The sequence below is a fragment of the Phoenix dactylifera genome, chromosome 10 (genome assembly GCF_051530095.1).
Source record: "Phoenix dactylifera cultivar Ajwa chromosome 10, Ajwa_hap1_PhDact_Kaust_v1.1, whole genome shotgun sequence".
NCBI lineage: Eukaryota > Viridiplantae > Streptophyta > Magnoliopsida > Arecales > Arecaceae > Phoenix > Phoenix dactylifera.
Window position 1 is genome coordinate 5696214 of NC_143199.1, and position 10871 is coordinate 5707084.

The 10871-nt window shown below is 44.0% G+C and overlaps 1 non-coding gene across 1 annotated transcript; it reads right to left on the minus strand.

The window, feature by feature from the left end:
- Positions 1 to 6448: 6448 nt before the first annotated feature.
- Positions 6449 to 6554, minus strand: LOC120104914 (small nucleolar RNA R71). Its single transcript, XR_005507270.2, has one exon. It is a non-coding gene; the product is annotated as a small nucleolar RNA R71 (small nucleolar RNA).
- Between the last annotated feature and the right edge of the window lie 4317 nt (positions 6555 to 10871).

The following is a 10871-nucleotide window of genomic DNA, read 5'->3' on the forward strand; positions in this document are numbered from 1 at the left end:
AGTAACTCTAACCGCAGCAGAAATTTCAGCAAGTAAGAATGACCACACTCTTGACAAAGAAGCAAATCCCATTCCTCTTGCTGCCCACTTACCACCCGAAGAAGAAGAGTCCACTTGCATTGCCATAAGTGGAGCTGATTGGCGAATTTGGGACCGGATTCGTGAAGCCACCAAGCTTGACAGCCGATCTCAAGAGATCATCGAAAAGGTGGAAGCCGCAGCCGAGGGAGTGGCCAACTTCAAAATCCGGGATGGTCTCATCTTCTACAAAGGGTATGTCTATGTCCCCAATGTTCCCAACTTAAGAAAAGACATCTTAGATCACTTCCATAGTAGCAAAGAAGGAGGTCATTCGGGGTGGGTTCGTACATATGTACGCATCAAACATTTCTTCTTTTGGGAGGGATTGAAATCGGAGGTCAAAAAATTGGTAACCCAATGTGATGTTTGCCAAGCCATAAAGTATGACCCTAGGGCACCCCCGGGACTCCTACAACCCCTTCCTATACCCGGGATGATTTGGGAAGACCTATCCATGGATTTCATCGAAGGCCTTCCTCTTAGCCATGGGCATGAAGTTATCTTGGTCGTGGTGGATAGACTTAGCAAGTATGCACACTTTGTAGGCATCAAACACCCTTATACCGCCAAAACCATAGCCAAGACCTTTGTAGAAGTCATAGTCCGGTTACATGGGATACCAAGGACTATTATCTCCGACCGGGACAGAATTTTTCTAAGTGATTTTTGGAAGGAGATGTTCACTCTACAAGGAACCAAGCTCAAAGCAAGTTCATCCTACCACCTGCAAACGGATGGCCAAACCGAAGTGGTCAACCGAACATTGGAGCAATACTTGAGATGCTTTTGCCACTATCAACAAAGCAAATGGGAGGAGTACCTCGCATGGGCCGAATTTTGGTACAACACATCACATCATTCGGCCATCAACACAAGTCCTTTTCAACTTGTCTACGGACGGCCTCCACCAACCCTGGCGTCCTATGAAAGAGGCACCGCTCAAACCCATGAGGTAGATCAACAATTGATGGCAAGAGACGAAGCTTTAGCCAATGCAAAAAGGGAACTTGCCAAAGCTCAACAACGAATGAAGAGATACTATGATCAAAAGCATCGAGAGGTAACATTTGAACCCGGTCAATATGTTTATGTGAAGATTAATCCAAAAAAGCAAAAGGCCCTTAGAAAAAAGTTTAGCTTCAAATTATCAAAAAAATATTATGGGCCCTTCAAAATTCTTGAAAGAATCGGGAACGTAGCATATCGATTGGAGTTACCCTCAACCTCACAACTCCATCCGGTATTCCACGTCTCTTGGTTAAAAGAAAGGGTGGGGGATCCTACCCTCATTTAACCGGAGTTACCCACCTTTGATGAAGAAGGAAGACTACTCCTCCAACCCTATGAAGCACTAAATTATCGAATATTGAGGAGAGGTAAGCATCGGAAACCGGTTTGGCAAGTATTAATACATTGGCGTGGTACTCCCCAAGAAGAAGCTACATGGGAAGATTATGAAGAAATCCAAAGGAGATATCCGGGCTTCATCCTTGAGGACAAGGATGCTCTTCAAGAAGGGGGGGATGTTATGGACCCCATGAAAGCCTCACGCCAAAGAGCATCAACCAGCCGAGCATTGAAGCAAATGGCCGAGTCAAACCAAGAAGAAGCCAACCTCCACTGTTTGGAAGCAAGTCCAAACAGTGGGAATCAGCCCCAGCCACAGCCCCCGCGCGCAGCCCTCTGCGCGCGCCCGCAGCAGCGCGTCAGCCACGGTGCACCCAGACCAGCCACGCGCGGCCGACCACGCGCACATCAGCCATAGCAGGCGCGCGGCCCTCCGCGCGCACCCCTACAGCGCGCGCACCCGCGCGCACCAGCCATGCAGCGCGCGCACACGCGCGCACCAGCCTTGCAGCGCGCACACCCGCGCGCGACCACACTGCAGCACGCGCCCCCGCGCGCGCCCCTGCGCGCGCCCACGCCCGGCCTGCAGCGCGCGCCCCTGCGTGCGCCCGCACCCGAGCCCAGCCAGCAGCGCGCGCCCATCTCCCAGTCGGGCCGACCCACGTCCCAGCGCCCGGCCGACCCAACCGCCCAGACCAAGTCCTGGCGAGGTTCTGGCAGCCGAACCTCGCCTCAGCCAAAGTGGCCCAGTGCACTGCCAGGACACCAGCCCACGCCGCGCCAGCACCCAGCACACGCGCAGCAGCCTGCTACACGCATGCCACTGATGGGCATGGTCATGGCCGATGTCCAGGGGCACCAGCCCGTGCGCGCGCACCTAGGCACGCGCGTACAAGAGGAGAAGGCCCAAGCACAATCCAAGCCAAAGGGTCAAGATCGGCAACCCGGCACGAGCCCGCGCACATTGCGCCCAAGTCAGCCGAGGGGAAGCCAAGTCAGCGCACAACCATTGGCATGTGCGCGCCCGACAGAATTAGCAAGAACCTGGCCAAAGTCCAAGTGGCGCCCAACCGAGCAATGCAGCCATCAAGACAAGCGCGCCCTGCCTAAAACAGCAGGGCAAGACACATGGCAGCACAGCCGAGCAAGGCGCCCAGCATCACGCCCAGCCAGGACCACAAGGCAGCGCGCCCAGCAGAAGCGCCCAACCAAGCGCGCAAACAGGGCCACATGGCAGCGCGCCCAGTAGAGCCGCCCGACCAGGCGCGCGGCCATAACTGGCCGCGCCACATGGCAGCAGCCCCAGCAGCGGCGCCCCAGCCTCCGCCCAAGCAATTCCCATGTGCGCCAAGGCAAAACCGAAGGGGAAGCCTGCAGGCTTTCCCATAGCTATCAGGCGAGCAGAATCATGGGCGGCCTAGATGCAGCAGGCTGCCGAACCAAAGGCCAGCAGCAAGCCATGTCAAGGATCCGCGTGAAGGGGCAACAAGCACAAAGCACAACTTCAGCCCGACAGCAAGCTACACATTCAAACCACAGCGGACACATGGCAACCGGCGCAAGTGATAAGTGCTGAATAATTTATAATTTAGTTATCTTTTCATAGCACTTATCAATGTTCTTAAACTAATAAATACATACTCTACCATAAAATTGAATAAACATTGAAACAAATTTAAAATATGGTAAGAGGTAAATAATTCTTTTCTTAAAACAGGCTTTGAACTTGTCTCTCTCCTGGTTGTAATTTTTCATGAAAACATATAAGGAGGAGATTGTGTTGACCCGGTTTAGTAACCTGATGGAGTTGTAATCAAGCTAAGGCTATGATTAAATAGGTTTTGGTCCTGATTCGATCGAAAGTTATAATTAATTATGTATGGGGCAAAGGTTTGATGAACCCTTTTTATTAGGTCACGGTCCTGTTTTTAGTCTTGTCTAGTCGAGTTCGATCTGAAGCAGCTTAGCAAGAATTAAATTTAAATGACAATGGGCTCAAGGACAAGTCAACCATCATGACCCACCTCAAACCCAAAGTCAATTCCCAACCAATTCCTTACCTGCCTTCATATAAAATTTATAATTTTAAAACAAAAATAATAATAATAATAATAATTGAATATCCATGATTCACTGTTCATATGAACAGTGTCCCGTGAAAACACTGTTCATATGAACAGTGTTACAAAAAAAATATATAACAAAACTAATCCTACTGTTCATCTTCTTCCTCCCCGTAAGCATCCCGACCGTCCACGGCTCCTCCCGTCGAGCCCGCCAGCCAGATCCACAACCCGATCCTCCCTCAGCCGCGTGCCAAACCCAAGAGGGAAATCAGCCGGGCGTCTTCCGCATCCAACTGTGGCATTGTCTTCATCCCGGATGTTCCGCCAGCGACCACGCCTCCGCTGCAATCAACGAGCCGCTCCAACCGCCAGCGACCACTCCTCCGATCAACCCGTTCCAGCCTGAGAGATCTTCCACAAAATCTTCCACGCGGTTCAGCCTCTCTTCACAATTCCTCCGCCTCTTCATCCGCAGCTGAGATCCCGCTCTTCCGCATCAGTCCTTTCCAGCGGCAGCCAACATCTCCGGATTCATCTCCTTCCCAGCAGCCGGTAATGCAGCTCCTCCCGGATCGGCATCCGTCTCTAGCTCCGTTCCCGTCTTCTCCGAGATCCCAGACTCCCATGATTCAGCCACCCAGCCAGCTTTTTCCGGATTAGCGCCTCCATCCCACGGTCAGCTCCAGCCGATCCTATGGATTCCGTCCCAACGATCACGCACGCGTTCTTCCTCCTCTCCACGCGAAATCATGGATCCACCGTTTTCTTGGTGGGGATCTATAAAAGGAGGAGGGTGGCGTTCGATGGGGGGGAGCTGGGTGGAGAAGAAAGAAACAGGGGAGACCCCTGTTTCGGTGAAGAAAAGAAGACACCAGCCGAAAGAAAAGAGAGAAAAAGAAATAAAAAAAGAGAGAAAAAGGGGAGGAAAGAGAATAGTTTTGATATTTTGGGAATAATGGGAGTTGATCAATTTCATTTGAAGATGGGAGGTCGTCCGGAAGCCATGCTTGGCTAAACATCCAATCTAGGGCTGGATGAAGCCCTAGCAATGTATCAGGGCAATTGTAGTTTTTACTTTTTTTATTATTTTGGAGCTTGTTTAAATTCTTATTTTCAATGAAATATTTCTTTATGATATTTAAATTTCGAGCATGCTAGTTACTAATCATGTTTGCTAAAGTAGTCTAAGATGATCCATGCCTAGGAAGATGAAGTGTGCTGCATCCTAGATTAGCATACTTAGGTAGACACTTCATGCTACACCGAAGATGGATCTTCCTAACACTATGTATGCTTTTATTTTAAAAAGGCTTGTAGCCAAAATTGCATGCCTCTTCAAAAGATAAAAATTAAGAACACAATCCTTGATGCAATGCTATGTGGTGGATTCCAAACCCTAGATCTATTTACTTTGATAAAATTTCAATTCGTACTCGTAGATTAATTTAGTTAAATCAAGTTAGCAAATCCTTCTTCTTGATTTATTTTTAAAAGAAAAATAACTTATTCTCCAATCCCTGTGGACCGACACCCGTAATCACTATCCTAAAGGATACGTGCTATTGCGTGATTTATTTTTGAAATTGAAAAGAACCGATCAATTTTTGGCGCCGTTGCCGGAGATTGCTAGCATAGTTATTTTTCTTATTAAAAAAAAATTATTTAAAAAAATTAAAAAAAAATTAAAAAAAATTTTCTATTATTGTTACTTTTCTTATCTTCTTTTTCTCCCTTACTAATTTTTATTTATTTATTTATTTATTTTATCAGGAATCGAAAAAAAAAAGAATCTGGGATGATCAAAAGGAGAACTGCCGGAAAAGAAATGCTGTAGAGGTTTGCAAAAAAAAAAAAAAATAAATTGCTGGGGAAATTCCCTTTGGTAACCTCTAAACTTTTTTTATTTAAATTAATTATTGGTTTGAAATTTTGTGGTGATCGTTTGATTTTAATTACAGCAAAATTGTGAATGCATGCCTGATACACATACACCAATTCATTTGCACTTAGTAAGGGCAATCACCCCAACAAGATAAGAGCCGGATTTCATCACCGGACTCTTGCCCAACTTAGGTGAACTCAATCTCACATAGTGTCACTTTAATTAAAATCAATTAGACGTTGGCTCCTAGGGACATTCGAGCTCAATAGGATGAAGATCACCGAAAGTTGCACCAATTTCGCTCTGTGGCTTAGTTGATGTCTAGGCAAGCTTTGTCCCTATAAGGGAGACAGTTCATCTGTTCGAGGCAAGTGGGTTTTAAGTGGGACCTTTGCGAACGCATCGTGACCCCTCCACTTACCTGGGAGCTTACCTGGTCAACTCGGTTCATTAGACCGGATTGGAGGCTTAGGTGCCCTCTTCAAACCAGTTAGGAGCTGTCTAGTGATTTTAGGACAAAGACTAGGATTGATATGCTTTTCTCTTTTATTGCATGCTTGATTGATCGAGTACTAGTGTATGCACGGTAGTCGTTCTAGAGTACGAAACCTATTACCTTTTGACCCTGAAATAGAACGAACCCTTAGGAACATTCGAGCTAAGATCAAAACATTAGGATCATCCCCACCTCTTAAGATGGCTGAAGAACAACCCAAACTCCTGAGGGAGTACTTTACTCCCACTATTTACACTTCCCCATCTTGCATTCGATTACCTGAGGTAGCAGCTGTACAATATGAAATAAAGTCTAGTGTGATCCAAATGCTCCCATCTTTTTATGGGCTCACCAACGAAGACCCCTACAAACATTTAGATGAATTTCTTGAGATTTGCACCACCGTCAAGATTCAGAACTTCACTGATGATGCCTTGAAACTTAGGTTATTCCCCTTCTCCCTTAAAGATAGAGCCAAACAATGGCTGAATTCTTTAGAAGCTAACTCAATTCGTTCTTGGGATCAAATGCAACAAGAATTCCTTAAAAAATACTTTCCCATAGGAAGAACGAACCAGTTTAGACGTGCCATTACAAGCTTCTCCCAAACTGAGGGAGAAGAATTTCATGAAACTTGGGAGAGATTTAGGGACCTAATCCGTAAATGCCCTCATCATCAAATACCTAAGTGGCAACTAGTGCAATGTTTTTATGACGGATTGACAGAACGAAACCGTCAGATGATCGATGCTGCATGCGGGGGCACTTTTATGCTTCAAAATGAACATGAAGCATGGAAATTATTTGAAAATCTTAATGAAAACTCCCTCCACCATGCTTCATGTTCTCGTCAAGCACCCCCGAGTTCTCAAAGAAAAGGGACCATTTGTGAGATAAGTCATTCTATGGACCTGTCTAGCAAGGTAGATGCATTGTCCCATAAGATTGACCAACTGATGATAGGTGGGCATTACATGAACTCTTCCCAAGCACAAGTGTGTACTATTTGTTCTAGCCCATCCCACCCTATTCATGAGTGCCCCTCAGCGCCCCAATTCCCCGAACTCGTGCAAGAACACATCAATGCTGCTCAAACACAGCCTAGACCGGGTAATGACCCATTTTCCAATACATATAACCCGGGATGGCGAAATCATCCAAACTTTTTTTGGAAGCAGCAAGCTTCGAACACAGCCCAACCCTACTCCCAAAATTTTCAAAATCCTCAGAATTTTCAAACCCCACAAAATATTCATCCCTACCGTCCCTCGATTCAATTTCAACACACTCCTCCTCCACCCCAAAGAAACACAGCCTTTGAGGAGAAAGTGTTGAACGCCCTTCAAGGTTTGGAAACCATTACACAATTAGTGCACTCTCATACGCAATCAATCGCCAAGCTAGAATCCCAAATGGGTCAACTAGCTAATGCACTAAACAAGCGAGAGGAAGGAAAGCTTCCAAGCCAACCACTAAGTAATCCTAGGGGACAATACATGGCTCAAGAAAATCAACTAAATGCAATTCATCATGAACAAGCCAATGCTTTGACTACCCTAAGGAGTGGACGTGTAGTAGACAATAAGATTGGGGAGGACAACAATAAGGAAGATGAAGAAGAGGATAGAAATGTGTCAAATGAAAAACCTTCTTCTTCTTCTTCACCTAGTCCACCTTCTGCCAAAACTCATATCCCAAAGGCCCCATATCCTGAAGCTCTTAATTCACCCTCTCCCTTTGGCAAAAAGGGAACTTCACTAGAGGAAATAATGGAGGTTTTCAAACAAGTGAAAATCAACCTTCCACTTCTTGATGCTATTAGACAAGTTCCCTCCTATGCCAAATTCCTCAAAGACCTTTGCACACAAAAGCGAAAATCTAGGACACATGTGCCTAAAAAGGTCTTCCTAACTGATCAAGTGAGTTCTATTCTCCAACACAACACCCCTCCGAAATTCAAAGATCCTGGTGCTCCCACCATCTCCTGTGTCTTAGGAAATAATTTCATTGATCGAGCACTCTTAGATCTAGGGGCAAGTGTCAACCTTTTACCTTATTCAGTTTATGAGAAACTTGGGTTAGGTGAGTTAAAACCAACCTCGGTATCCCTTCAATTGGCTGATCGATCTGTAAAAACACCACGTGGGATAATTGAAGATGTTCTTGTCAAGGTAGACAAATTCTATTTTCCAGTAGATTTCATTGTCCTTGATATGGAACATGAACCTAATCCTAAGAAATAAATCCCCGTTATCCTTGGGCGGCCCTTTTTAGCAACAGCCAATGCGTGCATCAATTGTAGAACAGGGGTAATGAACATATCATTTGGAAATATGAAGGTAAAATTAAATGTGTTCAATGCGGCCGACCAACCCGCAAGAGAAATTGAGTGTTTTATGATAGACAAAATAGATGACCTCATAGAAGGAGATGCAAAAACTATCTCACTATGTCTGGCTGAAGACAATAAACTTAGCGCTTGTTGGGAGGCAACCCAATTCTCTTAGATTATTTCTTAACATTGAGGACAATGTTAGGTTTAGGTTTGGGGGTATTCATCTTGATTTTCATCAAAAAAAAAAAGTTAAAAAAAATTAAAAAAAATCATCTTTTAAAAAAAAAATTAAAAATATTTTTTTTTAAAAAAAATGTGTTTGTTTTCATAATAAAAAAACCTAATTTATATACATTTATGCGAGAATAATAAACACACAAGGTATATAAAATCTAAAAGCCCAATGACTAGTGGGAAGTAATACAAATTTAAGTTCTTTTTATTAAGTCTCTCTTAGGGAGTTGTAAGCTAATTAATACTTTGGAATTTCACTACACACTGGCCGACCCTTCTAAGGTCTAGGCTCGACATTATGTTGATAGTATAGTAGCAACCTTGGACCCTGATGAATCATACTTATCTAATCCAATTAAAAAAAAAAATCAATAAAAATGGATTTAGTCAAGAACATCGAAAAGGGCTACCTATTGTCAAAGGTCAAGTGGGCTTGTGATGAGGACTCCGAGCATAAGTCCGTAGGGGAGTCTTGATGCCCGACACCTTATGCCAACTGGTGTGAGAGTTGTCGACTGATTGCTCGTTACACGGAGAAATCACCACAAGAGTAAAAGTGCACAATTTATATATCTTTCTGAAAAAAAAAGAAAAAAAAAGGGAAAAAAATGCTGTATTGACCGAAAAGACAATAGTGTGAAAGCCGTCGTTGTAAAAATTCGAGTAAACTGGAATATTACAGATAAAGCCCGTGAGGTACTAAAGTAAACATCCACAACTCTCGAAATCCTGCAGGTAAGATGATTTTGAATCAGTGAGTAGGTTCCTTCGACCAATCCTTGGAAACTACTGGTATTAGCAATATTTTGGAGATCCGAACTCTTAGCTTGGGTACGGTCCAGATTTCACCAAGCACTCCAGTATAAATAAGTCTTACAACTCCCTAACGGAAACTTAATGACTTCAACTTGAATTGCATCTTGACCTAGGATTTGGGCTGACTTAGTAAATAAAACCATGTGTGCTTTGAAATTCTTATCATTTATGTATCTTAAATTTGATTTAAAAAAAGAAGAAGAAGAAGAGAGTTTTCGAAATTCTTAGCTAGTATGCATTTGGAATTTGATTTTCACCTCATAGATCAATTGATTTAAAAAAAAAAAAGAGAAATTAGTAATAACAATTATGATAAATGATTTATTGAAGTTTGTGGGTATGTTCACTGAAAATCCTCACGAGACTACAACTCGTCCACTAGGATAACCTAGGGGTTTAAAGCCTTGTTACATATGGTAAATGTAACCGCGATGCCTGCGAAAGTGAGTTAAAATTCTTCTTTTCTAGTTTTATTTTGCTCGAGGACTAGCAAAACATAGGTTTGGGGGTGTGATAAGTGCTGAATAATTTATAATTTAGTTATCTTTTCATAGCACTTATCAATGTTCTTAAACTAATAAATACATACTCTACCATAAAATTGAATAAACATTGAAACAAATTTAAAATATGGTAAGAGGTAAATAATTCTTTTCTTAAAACAGGCTTTGAACTTGTCTCTCTCCTGGTTGTAATCTTTCATGAAAACATATAAGGAGGAGATTGTGTTGACCCGGTTTAGTAACCTGATGGAGTTGTAATCAAGCTAAGGCTATGATTAAATAGGTTTTGGTCCTGATTCGATCGAAAGTTATAATTAATTATGTATGGGGCAAAGGTTTGATGAACCCTTTTTATTAGGTCACGGTCCTGTTTTTAGTCTTGTCTAGTCGAGTTCGATCTGAAGCAGCTTAGCAAGAATTAAATTTAAATGACAATGGGCTCAAGGACAAGTCAACCATCATGACCCACCTCAAACCCAAAGTCAATTCCCAACCAATTCCTTACCTACCTTCATATAAAATTTATAATTTTAAAACAAAAAAAATAATAATAATAATAATTGAATATCCATGATTCACTGTTCATATGAACAGTGTCCCGTGAAAACACTGTTCATATGAACAGTGTTACAAAAAAAATATATAACAAAACTAATCCTACTGTTCATCTTCTTCCTCCCCGTAAGCATCCCGACCGTCCACGGCTCCTCCCGTCGAGCCCGCCAGCCAGATCCACAACCCGATCCTCCCTCAGCCGCGTGCCAAACCCAAGAGGGAAATCAGCTGGGCGTCTTCCGCATCCAACTGTGGCATTGTCTTCATCCCGGATGTTCCGCCAGCGACCACGCCTCCGCTGCAATGAACGAGCCGCTCCAACCGCCAGCGACCACTCCTCCGATCAACCCGTTCCAGCCTGAGAGATCTTCCACAAAATCTTCCACGCGGTTCAGCCTCTCTTCCCAGTTCCTCCGCCTCTTCATCCGCAGCTGAGATCCCGCTCTTCCGCATCAGTCCTTTCCAGCGGCAGCCAACATCTCCAGATTCATCTCCTTCCCAGCAGCCGGTAACGCAGCTCCTCCCGGATCGGCATCCGTCTCTAGCTCCGTTCCCG